General features: G+C 45.0%; 15 non-coding genes across 15 annotated transcripts; all 15 read left to right on the forward strand.

Moving 5' to 3' along the window:
- Window positions 1-327: 327 nt before the first annotated feature.
- On the forward strand, window positions 328-518 carry LOC141205077 (U2 spliceosomal RNA). The gene has a single exon (XR_012275851.1). It is a non-coding gene; the product is annotated as a U2 spliceosomal RNA (small nuclear RNA).
- A 1,118-nt stretch (window positions 519-1,636) lies between these two features.
- On the forward strand, window positions 1,637-1,827 carry LOC141205273 (U2 spliceosomal RNA). The gene has a single exon (XR_012276043.1). It is a non-coding gene; the product is annotated as a U2 spliceosomal RNA (small nuclear RNA).
- A 1,124-nt stretch (window positions 1,828-2,951) lies between these two features.
- On the forward strand, window positions 2,952-3,142 carry LOC141205088 (U2 spliceosomal RNA). The gene has a single exon (XR_012275862.1). It is a non-coding gene; the product is annotated as a U2 spliceosomal RNA (small nuclear RNA).
- Window positions 3,143-4,264: 1,122 nt separating this feature from the next.
- On the forward strand, window positions 4,265-4,455 carry LOC141205274 (U2 spliceosomal RNA). The gene has a single exon (XR_012276044.1). It is a non-coding gene; the product is annotated as a U2 spliceosomal RNA (small nuclear RNA).
- Window positions 4,456-5,576: 1,121 nt separating this feature from the next.
- On the forward strand, window positions 5,577-5,767 carry LOC141205422 (U2 spliceosomal RNA). The gene has a single exon (XR_012276188.1). It is a non-coding gene; the product is annotated as a U2 spliceosomal RNA (small nuclear RNA).
- A 1,122-nt stretch (window positions 5,768-6,889) lies between these two features.
- Window positions 6,890-7,080, forward strand: LOC141205275 (U2 spliceosomal RNA). The gene has a single exon (XR_012276045.1). It is a non-coding gene; the product is annotated as a U2 spliceosomal RNA (small nuclear RNA).
- Window positions 7,081-8,197: 1,117 nt separating this feature from the next.
- Window positions 8,198-8,387, forward strand: LOC141205419 (U2 spliceosomal RNA). The gene has a single exon (XR_012276185.1). It is a non-coding gene; the product is annotated as a U2 spliceosomal RNA (small nuclear RNA).
- A 1,124-nt stretch (window positions 8,388-9,511) lies between these two features.
- LOC141205276 (U2 spliceosomal RNA) lies at window positions 9,512-9,702 on the forward strand. The gene has a single exon (XR_012276046.1). It is a non-coding gene; the product is annotated as a U2 spliceosomal RNA (small nuclear RNA).
- A 1,124-nt stretch (window positions 9,703-10,826) lies between these two features.
- On the forward strand, window positions 10,827-11,017 carry LOC141205277 (U2 spliceosomal RNA). Its single transcript, XR_012276047.1, has one exon. It is a non-coding gene; the product is annotated as a U2 spliceosomal RNA (small nuclear RNA).
- A 1,120-nt stretch (window positions 11,018-12,137) lies between these two features.
- On the forward strand, window positions 12,138-12,328 carry LOC141205278 (U2 spliceosomal RNA). Its single transcript, XR_012276048.1, has one exon. It is a non-coding gene; the product is annotated as a U2 spliceosomal RNA (small nuclear RNA).
- A 1,120-nt stretch (window positions 12,329-13,448) lies between these two features.
- On the forward strand, window positions 13,449-13,639 carry LOC141205280 (U2 spliceosomal RNA). The gene has a single exon (XR_012276049.1). It is a non-coding gene; the product is annotated as a U2 spliceosomal RNA (small nuclear RNA).
- Window positions 13,640-14,760: 1,121 nt separating this feature from the next.
- On the forward strand, window positions 14,761-14,951 carry LOC141205389 (U2 spliceosomal RNA). The gene has a single exon (XR_012276156.1). It is a non-coding gene; the product is annotated as a U2 spliceosomal RNA (small nuclear RNA).
- A 1,120-nt stretch (window positions 14,952-16,071) lies between these two features.
- Window positions 16,072-16,262, forward strand: LOC141205281 (U2 spliceosomal RNA). The gene has a single exon (XR_012276050.1). It is a non-coding gene; the product is annotated as a U2 spliceosomal RNA (small nuclear RNA).
- Window positions 16,263-17,386: 1,124 nt separating this feature from the next.
- On the forward strand, window positions 17,387-17,577 carry LOC141205283 (U2 spliceosomal RNA). Its single transcript, XR_012276052.1, has one exon. It is a non-coding gene; the product is annotated as a U2 spliceosomal RNA (small nuclear RNA).
- A 1,119-nt stretch (window positions 17,578-18,696) lies between these two features.
- Window positions 18,697-18,887, forward strand: LOC141205284 (U2 spliceosomal RNA). Its single transcript, XR_012276053.1, has one exon. It is a non-coding gene; the product is annotated as a U2 spliceosomal RNA (small nuclear RNA).
- Window positions 18,888-19,568: the final 681 nt, after the last annotated feature.

Raw genomic sequence — 19,568 nt, forward strand, 5'->3', positions numbered from 1 at the left:
GGAGAGGTAATTAATCAGCAACCCTCCTGCTAAGGGTAGACAGCTGCTCGTTCCACCCCCCCCCCCCGCCTTAATTGGTTCTCCTCCCTTCCAACGGTGTTGAGGCGGGTGGGAACAGCCGGGGGTTGAGGGTACTGTGCTAAAAGAGGTGGAGTTATGCAGATCTAAAACGCGTGGATTGCAGCAGCAGCAAGCCGAAAAGTGCAGGCATGTGAGGGATCTAGAGGTTGACAGCATGTCTTCTTAACGGGAGTCCAGGTGGCCATCTCCACAAATGGACTTTTCAGAATCCTTGGGTGACACCGTAGTCGGAAACCAATTCTGGTTATCGCTTCTCGGCCTTTTGGCTAAGATCAAGTGTAGTATCTGTTCTTATCAGTTTAATATCTGATACGTCCCCTATCTGGGGACCATATATTAAATGGATTTTTAGAACAGGGAGATGGAAAAAGAGCTTGCTCTGTCCACTCCACGCATTGACCTGGTATTGCAGTATCTCCAGGACCAGTGCACCCCTTCTTTAATGCAGTTTCTAAAATCAGAAAGAATTGAATTCAATGCTTTTTGTTCATTTTGATTGTTTGTCGGATTTTGGGATGGACTCTTTGGCTTTGCTTTTCTTCTCCTCATTGGATTTTTCATGTTAAAAGTTGCAGAAGCCAGATGACAAGCTCATTTTGGTTCAACTTCAGCAACTGTGCATTGCATTGCCATGTAATGTAATGTAATGCAATGCTATCTATCTAGCTCTCCCTCTATACTTCCTTTTGGATAAACAGACATATTAGGCAAGCATTTTGGAGCTTTCACCTAAATAACTACAGGTGGTGAGATAAGCTGCACAATATAATTGACCTTTCAGTATATTGTTGCACACACACCATCTATTTAGCAAATGCCCTTGTTATCAACAGCAGCCTTTTAAACTCACCTGAGCTAACAGGTATGTGAGCTGGTTACTCTGCTGCGCTTAAAATTTCTTTTTTGGTTTGCTACAATGCCTTTTCTGAAACGTTGTCTCCCTCTGCTGGAACACTGACTTCTTTCATTTAATGCCTGCAGACTATAAAAGAGAAACCAACCCAAAAAGTTTGGTTGATTAGTCTGTGGCATTCTTTTAAACTGTTGCTTATGGCGGTCTCTGTGAGCTTCTCAGTGACATTCAGCCATCCAGGTATCCCGCCTGCAGTAGACGGAATGTGGCAATGGAACGCTGGCTGCGCGTGTCATAATAGGCTCTGAGCCTTTATATACCTGCGCACAGCAGCAGCCACCTTCAGTCTGCTGCTGGACAGCCAGCAGCAGCAGCAGGAGAGGTAATTAATCAGCAACCCTCCTGCTAAGGGTAGACAGCTGCTCGTTCCACCCCCCCCCCCGCCTTAATTGGTTTTCCTCCCTTCCAACGGTGTTGAGGCGGGTGGGAACAGCCGGGGGTTGAGGGTACTGTGCTAAAAGAGGTGGAGTTATGCAGATCTAAAACGCGTGGATTGCAGCAGCAGCAAGCCGAAAAGTGCAGGCATGTGAGGGATCTAGAGGTTGACAGCATGTCTTCTTAACGGGAGTCCAGGTGGCCATCTCCACAAATGGACTTTTCAGAATCCTTGGGTGGCACCGTAGTCGGAAACCAATTCTGGTTATCGCTTCTCGGCCTTTTGGCTAAGATCAAGTGTAGTATCTGTTCTTATCAGTTTAATATCTGATACGTCCCCTATCTGGGGACCATATATTAAATGGATTTTTAGAACAGGGAGATGGAAAAAGAGCTTGCTCTGTCCACTCCACGCATTGACCTGGTATTGCAGTATCTCCAGGACCGGTGCACCCCTTCTTTAATGCAGTTTCTAAAATCAGAAAGAATTGAATTCAATGCTTTTTGTTCATTTTGCTTGTTTGTCGGATTTTGGGATGGACTCTTTGGCTTTGCTTTTCTTCTCCTCATTGGATTTTTCATGTTAAAAGTTGCAGAAGCCAGATGACAAGCTCATTTTGGTTCAACTTCAGCAACTGTGCATTGCATTGCCATGTAATGTAATGTAATGCAATGCTATCTATCTAGCTCTCCCTCTATACTTCCTTTTGGATAAACAGACATATTAGGCAAGCATTTTGGAGCTTTCACCTAAATAACTACAGGTGGTGAGATAAGCTGCACAATATAATTGACCTTTCAGTATATTGTTGCACACACACCATCTATTTAGCAAATGCCCTTGTTATCAACAGCAGCCTTTTAAACTCACCTGAGCTAACAGGTATGTGAGCTGGTTACTCTGCTGCGCTTAAAATTTCTTTTTTGGTTTGCTACAATGCCTTTTCTGAAACGTTGTCTCCCTCTGCTGGAACACTGACTTCTTTCATTTAATGCCTGCAGACTATAAAAGAGAAACCAACCCAAAAAGTTTGGTTGATTAGTCTGTGGCATTCTTTTAAACTGTTGCTTATGGCGGTCTCTGTGAGCTTCTCAGTGACATTCAGCCATCCAGGTATCCCGCCTGCAGTAGACGGAATGTGGCAATGGAACGCTGGCTGCGCGTGTCATAATAGGCTCTGAGCCTTTATATACCTGCGCACAGCAGCAGCCACCTTCAGTCTGCTGCTGGACAGCCAGCAGCAGCAGCAGCAGGAGAGGTAATTAATCAGCAACCCTCCTGCTAAGGGTAGACAGCTGCTCGTTCCACCCCCCCCCCCCCCGCCTTAATTGGTTCTCCTCCCTTCCAACGGTGTTGAGGCGGGTGGGAACAGCCGGGGGTTGAGGGTACTGTGCTAAAAGAGGTGGAGTTATGCAGATCTAAAACGCGTGGATTGCAGCAGCAGCAAGCCGAAAAGTGCAGGCATGTGAGGGATCTAGAGGTTGACAGCATGTCTTCTTAACGGGAGTCCAGGTGGCCATCTCCACAAATGGACTTTTCAGAATCCTTGGGTGACACCGTAGTCGGAAACCAATTCTGGTTATCGCTTCTCGGCCTTTTGGCTAAGATCAAGTGTAGTATCTGTTCTTATCAGTTTAATATCTGATACGTCCCCTATCTGGGGACCATATATTAAATGGATTTTTAGAACAGGGAGATGGAAAAAGAGCTTGCTCTGTCCACTCCACGCATTGACCTGGTATTGCAGTATCTCCAGGACCAGTGCACCCCTTCTTTAATGCAGTTTCTAAAATCAGAAAGAATTGAATTCAATGCTTTTTGTTCATTTTGATTGTTTGTCGGATTTTGGGATGGACTCTTTGGCTTTGCTTTTCTTCTCCTCATTGGATTTTTCATGTTAAAAGTTGCAGAAGCCAGATGACAAGCTCATTTTGGTTCAACTTCAGCAACTGTGCATTGCATTGCCATGTAATGTAATGTAATGCAATGCTATCTATCTAGCTCTCCCTCTATACTTCCTTTTGGATAAACAGACATATTAGGCAAGCATTTTGGAGCTTTCACCTAAATAACTACAGGTGGTGAGATAAGCTGCACAATATAATTGACCTTTCAGTATATTGTTGCACACACACCATCTATTTAGCAAATGCCCTTGTTATCAACAGCAGCCTTTTAAACTCACCTGAGCTAACAGGTATGTGAGCTGGTTACTCTGCTGCGCTTAAAATTTCTTTTTTGGTTTGCTACAATGCCTTTTCTGAAACGTTGTCTCCCTGTGCTGGAACACTGACTTCTTTCATTTAATGCCTGCAGACTATAAAAGAGAAACCAACCCAAAAAGTTTGGTTGATTAGTCTGTGGCATTCTTTTAAACTGTTGCTTATGGCGGTCTCTGTGAGCTTCTCAGTGACATTCAGCCATCCAGGTATCCCGCCTGCAGTAGACGGAATGTGGCAATGGAACGCTGGCTGCGCGTGTCATAATAGGCTCTGAGCCTTTATATACCTGCGCACAGCAGCAGCCACCTTCAGTCTGCTGCTGGACAGCCAGCAGCAGCAGCAGCAGGAGAGGTAATTAATCAGCAACCCTCCTGCTAAGGGTAGACAGCTGCTCGTTCCACCCCCCCCCCCCGCCTTAATTGGTTCTCCTCCCTTCCAACGGTGTTGAGGCGGGTGGGAACAGCCGGGGGTTGAGGGTACTGTGCTAAAAGAGGTGGAGTTATGCAGATCTAAAACGCGTGGATTGCAGCAGCAGCAAGCCGAAAAGTGCAGGCATGTGAGGGATCTAGAGGTTGACAGCATGTCTTCTTAACGGGAGTCCAGGTGGCCATCTCCACAAATGGACTTTTCAGAATCCTTGGGTGGCACCGTAGTTGGAAACCAATTCTGGTTATCGCTTCTCGGCCTTTTGGCTAAGATCAAGTGTAGTATCTGTTCTTATCAGTTTAATATCTGATACGTCCCCTATCTGGGGACCATATATTAAATGGATTTTTAGAACAGGGAGATGGAAAAAGAGCTTGCTCTGTCCACTCCACGCATTGACCTGGTATTGCAGTATCTCCAGGACCGGTGCACCCCTTCTTTAATGCAGTTTCTAAAATCAGAAAGAATTGAATTCAATGCTTTTTGTTCATTTTGCTTGTTTGTCGGATTTTGGGATGGACTCTTTGGCTTTGCTTTTCTTCTCCTCATTGGATTTTTCATGTTAAAAGTTGCAGAAGCCAGATGACAAGCTCATTTTGGTTCAACTTCAGCAACTGTGCATTGCATTGCCATGTAATGTAATGTAATGCAATGCTATCTATCTAGCTCTCCCTCTATACTTCCTTTTGGATAAACAGACATATTAGGCAAGCATTTTGGAGCTTTCACCTAAATAACTACAGGTGGTGAGATAAGCTGCACAATATAATTGACCTTTCAGTATATTGTTGCACACACACCATCTATTTAGCAAATGCCCTTGTTATCAACAGCAGCCTTTTAAACTCACCTGAGCTAACAGGTATGTGAGCTGGTTACTCTGCTGCGCTTAAAATTTCTTTTTTGGTTTGCTACAATGCCTTTTCTGAAACGTTGTCTCCCTCTGCTGGAACACTGACTTCTTTCATTTAATGCCTGCAGACTATAAAAGAGAAACCAACCCAAAAAGTTTGGTTGATTAGTCTGTGGCATTCTTTTAAACTGTTGCTTATGGCGGTCTCTGTGAGCTTCTCAGTGACATTCAGCCATCCAGGTATCCCGCCTGCAGTAGACGGAATGTGGCAATGGAACGCTGGCTGCGCGTGTCATAATAGGCTCTGAGCCTTTATATACCTGCGCACAGCAGCAGCCACCTTCAGTCTGCTGCTGGACAGCCAGCAGCAGCAGCAGCAGTAGAGGTAATTAATCAGCAACCCTCCTGCTAAGGGTAGACAGCTGCTCGTTCCACCCCCTCCCCCGCCTTAATTGGTTCTCCTCCCTTCCAACGGTGTTGAGGCGGGTGGGAACAGCCGGGGGTTGAGGGTACTGTGCTAAAAGAGGTGGAGTTATGCAGATCTAAAACGCGTGGATTGCAGCAGCAGCAAGCCGAAAAGTGCAGGCATGTGAGGGATCTAGAGGTTGACAGCATGTCTTCTTAACGGGAGTCCAGGTGGCCATCTCCACAAATGGACTTTTCAGAATCCTTGGGTGGCACCGTAGTCGGAAACCAATTCTGGTTATCGCTTCTCGGCCTTTTGGCTAAGATCAAATGTAGTATCTGTTCTTATGAGTTTAATATCTGATACGTCCCCTATCTGGGGACCATATATTAAATGGATTTTTAGAACAGGGAGATGGAAAAAGAGCTTGCTCTGTCCACTCCACGCATTGACCTGGTATTGCAGTATCTCCAGGACCGGTGCACCCCTTCTTTAATGCAGTTTCTAAAATCAGAAAGAATTGAATTCAATGCTTTTTGTTCATTTTGCTTGTTTGTCGGATTTTGGGATGGACTCTTTGGCTTTGCTTTTCTTCTCCTCATTGGATTTTTCATGTTAAAAGTTGCAGAAGCCAGATGACAAGCTCATTTTGGTTCAACTTCAGCAACTGTGCATTGCATTGCCATGTAATGTAATGTAATGCAATGCTATCTATCTAGCTCTCCCTCTATACTTCCTTTTGGATAAACAGACATATTAGGCAAGCATTTTGGAGCTTTCACCTAAATAACTACAGGTGGTGAGATAAGCTGCACAATATAATTGACCTTTCAGTATATTGTTGCACACACACCATCTATTTAGCAAATGCCCTTGTTATCAACAGCAGCCTTTTAAACTCACCTGAGCTAACAGGTATGTGAGCTGGTTACTCTGCTGCGCTTAAAATTTCTTTTTTGGTTTGCTACAATGCCTTTTCTGAAACGTTGTCTCCCTCTGCTGGAACACTGACTTCTTTCATTTAATGCCTGCAGACTATAAAAGAGAAACCAACCCAAAAAGTTTGGTTGATTAGTCTGTGGCATTCTTTTAAACTGTTGCTTATGGCGGTCTCTGTGAGCTTCTCAGTGACATTCAGCCATCCAGGTATCCCGCCTGCAGTAGACGGAATGTGGCAATGGAACGCTGGCTGCGCGTGTCATAATAGGCTCTGAGCCTTTATATACCTGCGCACAGCAGCAGCCACCTTCAGTCTGCTGCTGGACAGCCAGCAGCAGCAGCAGCAGGAGAGGTAATTAATCAGCAACCCTCCTGCTAAGGGTAGACAGCTGCTCGTTCCACCCCCCCCCCCCGCCTTAATTGGTTCTCCTCCCTTCCAACGGTGTTGAGGCGGGTGGGAACAGCCGGGGGTTGAGGGTACTGTGCTAAAAGAGGTGGAGTTATGCAGATCTAAAACGCGTGGATTGCAGCAGCAGCAAGCCGAAAAGTGCAGGCATGTGAGGGATCTAGAGGTTGACAGCATGTCTTCTTAACGGGAGTCCAGGTGGCCATCTCCACAAATGGACTTTTCAGAATCCTTGGGTGGCACCGTAGTCGGAAACCAATTCTGGTTATCGCTTCTCGGCCTTTTGGCTAAGATCAAGTGTAGTATCTGTTCTTATCAGTTTAATATCTGATACGTCCCCTATCTGGGGACCATATATTAAATGGATTTTTAGAACAGGGAGATGGAAAAAGAGCTTGCTCTGTCCACTCCACGCATTGACCTGGTATTGCAGTATCTCCAGGACCGGTGCACCCCTTCTTTAATGCAGTTTCTAAAATCAGAAAGAATTGAATTCAATGCTTTTTGTTCATTTTGCTTGTTTGTCGGATTTTGGGATGGACTCTTTGGCTTTGCTTTTCTTCTCCTCATTGGATTTTTCATGTTAAAAGTTGCAGAAGCCAGATGACAAGCTCATTTTGGTTCAACTTCAGCAACTGTGCATTGCATTGCCATGTAATGTAATGTAATGCAATGCTATCTATCTAGCTCTCCCTCTATACTTCCTTTTGGATAAACAGACATATTAGGCAAGCATTTTGGAGCTTTCACCTAAATAACTACAGGTGGTGAGATAAGCTGCACAATATAATTGACCTTTCAGTATATTGTTGCACACACACCATCTATTTAGCAAATGCCCTTGTTATCAACAGCAGCCTTTTAAACTCACCTGAGCTAACAGGTATGTGAGCTGGTTACTCTGCTGCGCTTAAAATTTCTTTTTTGGTTTGCTACAATGCCTTTTCTGAAACGTTGTCTCCCTCTGCTGGAACACTGACTTCTTTCATTTAATGCCTGCAGACTATAAAAGAGAAACCAACCCAAAAAGTTTGGTTGATTAGTCTGTGGCATTCTTTTAAACTGTTGCTTATGGCGGTCTCTGTGAGCTTCTCAGTGACATTCAGCCATCCAGGTTTCCCGCCTGCAGTAGACGGAATGTGGCAATGGAACGCTGGCTGCGCGTGTCATAATAGGCTCTGAGCCTTTATATACCTGCGCACAGCAGCAGCCACCTTCAGTCTGCTGCTGGACAGCCAGCAGCAGCAGCAGGAGAGGTAATTAATCAGCAACCCTCCTGCTAAGGGTAGACAGCTGCTCGTTCCACCCCCCCCCCGCCTTAATTGGTTCTCCTCCCTTCCAACGGTGTTGAGGCGGGTGGGAACAGCCGGGGGTTGAGGGTACTGTGCTAAAAGAGGTGGAGTTATGCAGATCTAAAACGCGTGGATTGCAGCAGCAGCAAGCCGAAAAGTGCAGGCATGTGAGGGATCTAGAGGTTGACAGCATGTCTTCCTAACGGGAGTCCAGGTGGCCATCTCCACAAATGGACTTTTCAGAATCCTTGGGTGGCACCGTAGTCGGAAACCAATTCTGGTTATCGCTTCTCGGCCTTTTGGCTAAGATCAAGTGTAGTATCTGTTCTTATCAGTTTAATATCTGATACGTCCCCTATCTGGGGACCATATATTAAATGGCTTTTAGAACAGGGAGATGGAAAAAGAGCTTGCTCTGTCCACTCCACGCATTGACCTGGTATTGCAGTATCTCCAGGACCGGTGCACCCCTTCTTTAATGCAGTTTCTAAAATCAGAAAGAATTGAATTCAATGCTTTTTGTTCATTTTGCTTGTTTGTCGGATTTTGGGATGGACTCTTTGGCTTTGCTTTTCTTCTCCTCATTGGATTTTTCATGTTAAAAGTTGCAGAAGCCAGATGACAAGCTCATTTTGGTTCAACTTCAGCAACTGTGCATTGCATTGCCATGTAATGTAATGTAATGCAATGCTATCTATCTAGCTCTCCCTCTATACTTCCTTTTGGATAAACAGACATATTAGGCAAGCATTTTGGAGCTTTCACCTAAATAACTACAGGTGGTGAGATAAGCTGCACAATATAATTGACCTTTCAGTATATTGTTGCACACACACCATCTATTTAGCAAATGCCCTTGTTATCAACAGCAGCCTTTTAAACTCACCTGAGCTAACAGGTATGTGAGCTGGTTACTCTGCTGCGCTTAAAATTTCTTTTTTGGTTTGCTACAATGCCTTTTCTGAAACGTTGTCTCCCTCTGCTGGAACACTGACTTCTTTCATTTAATGCCTGCAGACTATAAAAGAGAAACCAACCCAAAAAGTTTGGTTGATTAGTCTGTGGCATTCTTTTAAACTGTTGCTTATGGCGGTCTCTGTGAGCTTCTCAGTGACATTCAGCCATCCAGGTATCCCGCCTGCAGTAGACGGAATGTGGCAATGGAACGCTGGCTGCGCGTGTCATAATAGGCTCTGAGCCTTTATATACCTGCGCACAGCAGCAGCCACCTTCAGTCTGCTGCTGGACAGCCAGCAGCAGCAGCAGCAGGAGAGGTAATTAATCAGCAACCCTCCTGCTAAGGGTAGACAGCTGCTCGTTCCACCCCCCTCCCCCCCGCCTTAATTGGTTCTCCTCCCTTCCAACGGTGTTGAGGCGGGTGGGAACAGCCGGGGGTTGAGGGTACTGTGCTAAAAGAGGTGGAGTTATGCAGATCTAAAACGCGTGGATTGCAGCAGCAGCAAGCCGAAAAGTGCAGGCATGTGAGGGATCTAGAGGTTGACAGCATGTCTTCTTAACGGGAGTCCAGGTGGCCATCTCCACAAATGGACTTTTCAGAATCCTTGGGTGGCACCGTAGTCGGAAACCAATTCTGGTTATCGCTTCTCGGCCTTTTGGCTAAGATCAAGTGTAGTATCTGTTCTTATCAGTTTAATATCTGATACGTCCCCTATCTGGGGACCATATATTAAATGGATTTTTAGAACAGGGAGATGGAAAAAGAGCTTGCTCTGTCCACTCCACGCATTGACCTGGTATTGCAGTATCTCCAGGACCGGTGCACCCCTTCTTTAATGCAGTTTCTAAAATCAGAAAGAATTGAATTCAATGCTTTTTGTTCATTTTGCTTGTTTGTCGGATTTTGGGATGGACTCTTTGGCTTTGCTTTTCTTCTCCTCATTGGATTTTTCATGTTAAAAGTTGCAGAAGCCAGATGACAAGCTCATTTTGGTTCAACTTCAGCAACTGTGCATTGCATTGCCATGTAATGTAATGTAATGCAATGCTATCTATCTAGCTCTCCCTCTATACTTCCTTTTGGATAAACAGACATATTAGGCAAGCATTTTGGAGCTTTCACCTAAATAACTACAGGTGGTGAGATAAGCTGCACAATATAATTGACCTTTCAGTATATTGTTGCACACACACCATCTATTTAGCAAATGCCCTTGTTATCAACAGCAGCCTTTTAAACTCACCTGAGCTAACAGGTATGTGAGCTGGTTACTCTGCTGCGCTTAAAATTTCTTTTTTGGTTTGCTACAATGCCTTTTCTGAAACGTTGTCTCCCTCTGCTGGAACACTGACTTCTTTCATTTAATGCCTGCAGACTATAAAAGAGAAACCAACCCAAAAAGTTTGGTTGATTAGTCTGTGGCATTCTTTTAAACTGTTGCTTATGGCGGTCTCTGTGAGCTTCTCAGTGACATTCAGCCATCCAGGTATCCCGCCTGCAGTAGACGGAATGTGGCAATGGAACGCTGGCTGCGCGTGTCATAATAGGCTCTGAGCCTTTATATACCTGCGCACAGTAGCAGCCACCTTCAGTCTGCTGCTGGACAGCCAGCAGCAGCAGCAGCAGGAGAGGTAATTAATCAGCAACCCTCCTGCTAAGGGTAGACAGCTGCTCGTTCCACCCCCCCCCCCCCCGCCTTAATTGGTTCTCCTCCCTTCCAACGGTGTTGAGGCGGGTGGGAACAGCCGGGGGTTGAGGGTACTGTGCTAAAAGAGGTGGAGTTATGCAGATCTAAAACGCGTGGATTGCAGCAGCAGCAAGCCGAAAAGTGCAGGCATGTGAGGGATCTAGAGGTTGACAGCATGTCTTCTTAACGGGAGTCCAGGTGGCCATCTCCACAAATGGACTTTTCAGAATCCTTGGGTGGCACCGTAGTCGGAAACCAATTCTGGTTATCGCTTCTCGGCCTTTTGGCTAAGATCAAGTGTAGTATCTGTTCTTATCAGTTTAATATCTGATACGTCCCCTATCTGGGGACCATATATTAAATGGATTTTTAGAACAGGGAGATGGAAAAAGAGCTTGCTCTGTCCACTCCACGCATTGACCTGGTATTGCAGTATCTCCAGGACCGGTGCACCCCTTCTTTAATGCAGTTTCTAAAATCAGAAAGAATTGAATTCAATGCTTTTTGTTCATTTTGCTTGTTTGTCGGATTTTGGGATGGACTCTTTGGCTTTGCTTTTCTTCTCCTCATTGGATTTTTCATGTTAAAAGTTGCAGAAGCCAGATGACAAGCTCATTTTGGTTCAACTTCAGCAACTGTGCATTGCATTGCCATGTAATGTAATGTAATGCAATGCTATCTATCTAGCTCTCCCTCTATACTTCCTTTTGGATAAACAGACATATTAGGCAAGCATTTTGGAGCTTTCACCTAAATAACTACAGGTGGTGAGATAAGCTGCACAATATAATTGACCTTTCAGTATATTGTTGCACACACACCATCTATTTAGCAAATGCCCTTGTTATCAACAGCAGCCTTTTAAACTCACCTGAGCTAACAGGTATGTGAGCTGGTTACTCTGCTGCGCTTAAAATTTCTTTTTTGGTTTGCTACAATGCCTTTTCTGAAACGTTGTCTCCCTCTGCTGGAACACTGACTTCTTTCATTTAATGCCTGCAGACTATAAAAGAGAAACCAACCCAAAAAGTTTGGTTGATTAGTCTGTGGCATTCTTTTAAACTGTTGCTTATGGCGGTCTCTGTGAGCTTCTCAGTGACATTCAGCCATCCAGGTATCCCGCCTGCAGTAGACGGAATGTGGCAATGGAACGCTGGCTGCGCGTGTCATAATAGGCTCTGAGCCTTTATATACCTGCGCACAGCAGCAGCCACCTTCAGTCTGCTGCTGGACAGCCAGCAGCAGCAGCAGCAGGAGAGGTAATTAATCAGCAACCCTCCTGCTAAGGGTAGACAGCTGCTCGTTCCACCCCCCCCCCGCCTTAATTGGTTCTCCTCCCTTCCAACGGTGTTGAGGCGGGTGGGAACAGCCGGGGGTTGAGGGTACTGTGCTAAAAGAGGTGGAGTTATGCAGATCTAAAACGCGTGGATTGCAGCAGCAGCAAGCCGAAAAGTGCAGGCATGTGAGGGATCTAGAGGTTGACAGCATGTCTTCTTAACGGGAGTCCAGGTGGCCATCTCCACAAATGGACTTTTCAGAATCCTTGGGTGGCACCGTAGTCGGAAACCAATTCTGGTTATCGCTTCTCGGCCTTTTGGCTAAGATCAAGTGTAGTATCTGTTCTTATCAGTTTAATATCTGATACGTCCCCTATCTGGGGACCATATATTAAATGGATTTTTAGAACAGGGAGATGGAAAAAGAGCTTGCTCTGTCCACTCCACGCATTGACCTGGTATTGCAGTATCTCCAGGACCGGTGCACCCCTTCTTTAATGCAGTTTCTAAAATCAGAAAGAATTGAATTCAATGCTTTTTGTTCATTTTGCTTGTTTGTCGGATTTTGGGATGGACTCTTTGGCTTTGCTTTTTTTCTCCTCATTGGATTTTTCATGTTAAAAGTTGCAGAAGCCAGATGACAAGCTCATTTTGGTTCAACTTCAGCAACTGTGCATTGCATTGCCATGTAATGTAATGTAATGCAATGCTATCTATCTAGCTCTCCCTCTATACTTCCTTTTGGATAAACAGACATATTAGGCAAGCATTTTGGAGCTTTCACCTAAATAACTACAGGTGGTGAGATAAGCTGCACAATATAATTGACCTTTCAGTATATTGTTGCACACACACCATCTATTTAGCAAATGCCCTTGTTATCAACAGCAGCCTTTTAAACTCACCTGAGCTAACAGGTATGTGAGCTGGTTACTCTGCTGCGCTTAAAATTTCTTTTTTGGTTTGCTACAATGCCTTTTCTGAAACGTTGTCTCCCTCTGCTGGAACACTGACTTCTTTCATTTAATGCCTGCAGACTATAAAAGAGAAACCAACCCAAAAAGTTTGGTTGATTAGTCTGTGGCATTCTTTTAAACTGTTGCTTATGGCGGTCTCTGTGAGCTTCTCAGTGACATTCAGCCATCCAGGTATCCCGCCTGCAGTAGACGGAATGTGGCAATGGAACGCTGGCTGCGCGTGTCATAATAGGCTCTGAGCCTTTATATACCTGCGCACAGCAGCAGCCACCTTCAGTCTGCTGCTGGACAGCCAGCAGCAGCAGCAGCAGGAGAGGTAATTAATCAGCAACCCTCCTGCTAAGGGTAGACAGCTGCTCGTTCCACCCCCCCCCCGCCTTAATTGGTTCTCCTCCCTTCCAACGGTGTTGAGGTGGGTGGGAACAGCCGGGGGTTGAGGGTACTGTGCTAAAAGAGGTGGAGTTATGCAGATCTAAAACGCGTGGATTGCAGCAGCAGCAAGCCGAAAAGTGCAGGCATGTGAGGGATCTAGAGGTTGACAGCATGTCTTCTTAACGGGAGTCCAGGTGGCCATCTCCACAAATGGACTTTTCAGAATCCTTGGGTGGCACCGTAGTCGGAAACCAATTCTGGTTATCGCTTCTCGGCCTTTTGGCTAAGATCAAGTGTAGTATCTGTTCTTATCAGTTTAATATCTGATACGTCCCCTATCTGGGGACCATATATTAAATGGATTTTTAGAACAGGGAGATGGAAAAAGAGCTTGCTCTGTCCACTCCACGCATTGACCTGGTATTGCAGTATCTCCAGGACCGGTGCACCCCTTCTTTAATGCAGTTTCTAAAATCAGAAAGAATTGAATTCAATGCTTTTTGTTCATTTTGCTTGTTTGTCGGATTTTGGGATGGACTCTTTGGCTTTGCTTTTCTTCTCCTCATTGGATTTTTCATGTTAAAAGTTGCAGAAGCCAGATGACAAGCTCATTTTGGTTCAACTTCAGCAACTGTGCATTGCATTGCCATGTAATGTAATGTAATGCAATGCTATCTATCTAGCTCTCCCTCTATACTTCCTTTTGGATAAACAGACATATTAGGCAAGCATTTTTTAGCTTTCACCTAAATAACTACAGGTGGTGAGATAAGCTGCACAATATAATTGACCTTTCAGTATATTGTTGCACACACACCATCTATTTAGCAAATGCCCTTGTTATCAACAGCAGCCTTTTAAACTCACCTGAGCTAACAGGTATGTGAGCTGGTTACTCTGCTGCGCTTAAAATTTCTTTTTTGGTCTGCTACAATGCCTTTTCTGAAACGTTGTCTCCCTCTGCTGGAACACTGACTTCTTTCATTTAATGCCTGCAGACTATAAAAGAGAAACCAACCCAAAATGTTTGGTTGATTAGTCTGTGGCATTCTTTTAAACTGTTGCTTATGGCGGTCTCTGTGAGCTTCTCAGTGACATTCAGCCATCCAGGTATCCCGCCTGCAGTAGACGGAATGTGGCAATGGAACGCTGGCTGCGCATGTCATAATAGGCTCTGAGCCTTTATATACCTGCGCACAGCAGCAGCCACCTTCAGTCTGCTGCTGGACAGCCAGCAGCAGCAGCAGCAGGAGAGGTAATTAATCAGCAACCCTCCTGCTAAGGGTAGACAGCTGCTCGTTCCACCCCCCCCCCCGCCTTAATTGGTTCTCCTCCCTTCCAACGGTGTTGAGGCGGGTGGGAACAGCCGGGGGTTGAGGGTACTGTGCTAAAAGAGGTGGAGTTATGCAGATCTAAAACGCTTGGATTGCAGCAGCAGCAAGCCGAAAAGTGCAGGCATGTGAGGGATCTAGAGGTTGACAGCATGTCTTCTTAACGGGAGTCCAGGTGGCCATCTCCACAAATGGACTTTTCAGAATCCTTGGGTGGCACCGTAGTCGGAAACCAATTCTGGTTATCGCTTCTCGGCCTTTTGGCTAAGATCAAGTGTAGTATCTGTTCTTATCAGTTTAATATCTGATACGTCCCCTATCTGGGGACCATATATTAAATGGATTTTTAGAACAGGGAGATGGAAAAAGAGCTTGCTCTGTCCACTCCACGCATTGACCTGGTATTGCAGTATCTCCAGAACCGGTGCACCCCTTCTTTAATGCAGTTTCTAAAATCAGAAAGAATTGAATTCAATGCTTTTTGTTCATTTTGCTTGTTTGTCGGATTTTGGGATGGACTCTTTGGCTTTGCTTTTCTTCTCCTCATTGGATTTTTCATGTTAAAAGTTGCAGAAGCCAGATGACAAGCTCATTTTGGTTCAACTTCAGCAACTGTGCATTGCATTGCCATGTAATGTAATGTAATGCAATGCTATCTATCTAGCTCTCCCTCTATACTTCCTTTTGGATAAACAGACATATTAGGCAAGCATTTTGGAGCTTTCACCTAAATAACTACAGGTGGTGAGATAAGCTGCACAATATAATTGACCTTTCAGTATATTGTTGCACACACACCATCTATTTAGCAAATGCCCTTGTTATCAACAGCAGCCTTTTAAACTCACCTGAGCTAACAGGTATGTGAGCTGGTTACTCTGCTGCGCTTAAAATTTCTTTTTTGGTTTGCTACAATGCCTTTTCTGAAACGTTGTCTCCCTCTGCTGGAACACTGACTTCTTTCATTTAATGCCTGCAGACTATAAAAGAGAAACCAACCCAAAAAGTTTGGTTGATTAGTCTGTGGCATTCTTTTAAACTGTTGCTTATGGCGGTCTCTGTGAGCTTCTCAGTGACATTCAGCCATCCAGGTATCCCGCCTGCAGTAGACGGAATGTGGCAATGGAACGCTGGCTGCGCGTGTCATAATAGGCTCTGAGCCTTTATATACCTGCGCACAGCAGCAGCCACCTTCAGTCTGCTGCTGGACAGCCAGCAGCAGCAGCAGGAGAGGTAATAATTAATCAGCAACCCTCCTGCTAAGGGTAGACAGCTGCTCGTTCCACCCCCCCCCCGCCTTAATTGGTTCTCCTCCCTTCCAACGGTGTTGAGGCGGGTGGGAACAGCCGGGGGTTGAGGGTACTGTGCTAAAAGAGGTGGAGTTATGCAGATCTAAAACGCGTGGATTGCAGCAGCAGCAAGCCGAAAAGTGCAGGCATGTGAGGGATCTAGAGGTTGACAGCATGTCTTCTTAACGGGAGTCCAGGTAGCCATCTCCACAAATGGACTTTTCAGAATCCTTGGGTGGCACCGTAGTCGGAAACCAATTCTGGTTATCGCTTCTCGGCCTTTTGGCTAAGATCAAGTGTAGTATCTGTTCTTATCAGTTTAATATCTGATACGTCCCCTATCTGGGGACCATATATTAAATGGATTTTTAGAACAGGGAGATGGAAAAAGAGCTTGCTCTGTCCACTCCACGCATTGACCTGGTATTGCAGTATCTCCAGGACCGGTGCACCCCTTCTTTAATGCAGTTTCTAAAATCAGAAAGAATTGAATTCAATGCTTTTTGTTCATTTTGCTTGTTTGTCGGATTTTGGGATGGACTCTTTGGCTTTGCTTTTCTTCTCCTCATTGGATTTTTCATGTTAAAAGTTGCAGAAGCCAGATGACAAGCTCATTTTGGTTCAACTTCAGCAACTGTGCATTGCATTGCCATGTAATGTAATGTAATGCAATGCTATCTATCTAGCTCTCCCTCTATACTTCCTTTTGGATAAACAGACATATTAGGCAAGCATTTTGGAGCTTTCACCTAAATAACTACAGGTGGTGAGATAAGCTGCACAATATAATTGACCTTTCAGTATATTGTTGCACACACACCATCTATTTAGCAAATGCCCTTGTTATCAACAGCAGCCTTTTAAACTCACCTGAGCTAACAGGTATGTGAGCTGGTTACTCTGCTGCGCTTAAAATTTCTTTTTTGGTTTGCTACAATGCCTTTTCTGAAACGTTGTCTCCCTCTGCTGGAACACTGACTTCTTTCATTTAATGCCTGCAGACTATAAAAGAGAAACCAACCCAAAAAGTTTGGTTGATTAGTCTGTGGCATTCTTTTAAACTGTTGCTTATGGCGGTCTCTGTGAGCTTCTCAGTGACATTCAGCCATCCAGGTATCCCGCCTGCAGTAGACGGAATGTGGCAATGGAACGCTGGCTGCGCGTGTCATAATAGGCTCTGAGCCTTTATATACCTGCGCACAGCAGCAGCCACCTTCAGTCTGCTGCTGGACAGCCAGCAGCAGCAGCAGGAGAGGTAATTAATCAGCAACCCTCCTGCTAAGGGTAGACAGCTGCTCGTTCCACCCCCCCCCCCCCCCCCGCCTTAATTGGTTCTCCTCCCTTCCAACGGTGTTGAGGCGGGTGGGAACAGCCGGGGGTTGAGGGTACTGTGCTAAAAGAGGTGGAGTTATGCAGATCTAAAACGCGTGGATTGCAGCAGCAGCAAGCCGAAAAGTGCAGGCATGTGAGGGATCTAGAGGTTGACAGCATGTCTTCTTAACGGGAGTCCAGGTGGCCATCTCCACAAATGGACTTTTCAGAATCCTTGGGTGGCACCGTAGTCGGAAACCAATTCTGGTTATCGCTTCTCGGCCTTTTGGCTAAGATCAAGTGTAGTATCTGTTCTTATCAGTTTAATATCTGATACGTCCCCTATCTGGGGACCATATATTAAATGGATTTTTAGAACAGGGAGATGGAAAAAGAGCTTGCTCTGTCCACTCCACGCATTGACCTGGTATTGCAGTATCTCCAGGACCGGTGCACCCCTTCTTTAATGCAGTTTCTAAAATCAGAAAGAATTGAATTCAATGCTTTTTGTTCATTTTGCTTGTTTGTCGGATTTTGGGATGGACTCTTTGGCTTTGCTTTTCTTCTCCTCATTGGATTTTTCATGTTAAAAGTTGCAGAAGTCAGATGACAAGCTCATTTTGGTTCAACTTCAGCAACTGTGCATTGCATTGCCATGTAATGTAATGTAATGCAATGCTATCTATCTAGCTCTCCCTCTATACTTCCTTTTGGATAAACAGACATATTAGGCAAGCATTTTGGAGCTTTCACCTAAATAACTACAGGTGGTGAGATAAGCTGCACAATATAATTGACCTTTCAGTATATTGTTGCACACACACCATCTATTTAGCAAATGCCCTTGTTATCAACAGCAGCCTTTTAAACTCACCTGAGCTAACAGGTATGTGAGCTGGTTACTCTGCTGCGCTTAAAATTTCTTTTTTGGTTTGCTACAATGCCTTTTCTGAAACGTTGTCTCCCTCTGCTGGAACACTGACTTCTTTCATTTAATGCCTGCAGACTATAAAAGAGAAACCAACCCAAAAAGTTTGGTTGATTAGTCTGTGGCATTCTTTTAAACTGTTGCTTATGGCGGTCTCTGTGAGCTTCTCAGTGACATTCAGCCATCCAGGTATCCCGCCTGCAGTAGACGGAATGTGGCAATGGAACGCTGGCTGCGCGTGTCATAATAGGCTCTGAGCCTTTATATACCTGCGCACAGCAGCAGCCACCTTCAGTCTGCTGCTGGACAGCCAGCAGCAGCAGCAGCAGGAGAGGTAATTAATCAGCAACTCTCCTGCTAAGGGTAGACAGCTGCTCGTTCCACCCCCCCCCACCTTAATTGGTTCTCCTCCCTTCCAACAGTGTTGAGGCGGGTGGGAACAGCCGGGGGTTGAGGGTACTGTGCTAAAAGAGGTGGAGTTATGCAGATCTAAAACGCGTGGATTGCAGCAGCAGCAAGCCGAAAAGTGCAGGCATGTGAGGGATCTAGAGGTTGACAGCATGTCTTCTTAATGGGAGTCCAGGTGGCCATCTCCACAAATTGACTTTTCAGAATCCTTGGGTGGCACCGTAGTCGGAAACCAATTCTGGTTATCGCTTCTCGGCCTTTTGGCTAAGATCAAGTGTAGTATCTGTTCTTATCAGTTTAATATCTGATACGTCCCCTATCTGGGGACCATATATTAAATGGATTTTTAGAACAGGGAGATGGAAAAAGAGCTTGCTCTGTCCACTCCACGCATTGACCTGGTATTGCAGTATCTCCAGGACCGGTGCACCCCTTCTTTAATGCAGTTTCTAAAATCAGAAAGAATTGAATTCAATGCTTTTTGTTCATTTTGCTTGTTTGTCGGATTTTGGGATGGACTCTTTGGCTTTGCTTTTCTTCTCCTCATTGGATTTTTCATGTTAAAAGTTGCAGAAGCCAGATGACAAGCTCATTTTGGTTCAACTTCAGCAACTGTGCATTGCATTGCCATGTAATGTAATGTAATGCAATGCTATCTATCTAGCTCTCCCTCTATACTTCCTTTTGGATAAACAGACATATTAGGCAAGCATTTTGGAGCTTTCACCTAAATAACTACAGGTGGTGAGATAAGCTGCACAATATAATTGACCTTTCAGTATATTGTTGCACACACACCATCTATTTAGCAAATGCCCTTGTTATCAACAGCAGCCTTTTAAACTCACCTGAGCTAACAGGTATGTGAGCTGGTTACTCTGCTGCGCTTAAAATTTCTTTTTTGGTTTGCTACAATGCCTTTTCTGAAACGTTGTCTCCCTCTGCTGGAACACTGACTTCTTTCATTTAATGCCTGCAGACTATAAAAGAGAAACCAACCCAAAAAGTTTGGTTGATTAGTCTGTGGCATTCTTTTAAACTGTTGCTTATGGCGGTCTCTGTGAGCTTCTCAGTGACATTCAGCCATCCAGGTATCCCGCCTGCAGTAGACGGAAT

Source organism: Phyllobates terribilis, unplaced genomic scaffold (genome assembly GCF_046119375.1).
Source record: "Phyllobates terribilis strain yellow unplaced genomic scaffold, ASM4611937v1 Scaffold_138__1_contigs__length_4804227, whole genome shotgun sequence".
Classification (NCBI taxonomy): Eukaryota; Metazoa; Chordata; class Amphibia; order Anura; family Dendrobatidae; genus Phyllobates; species Phyllobates terribilis.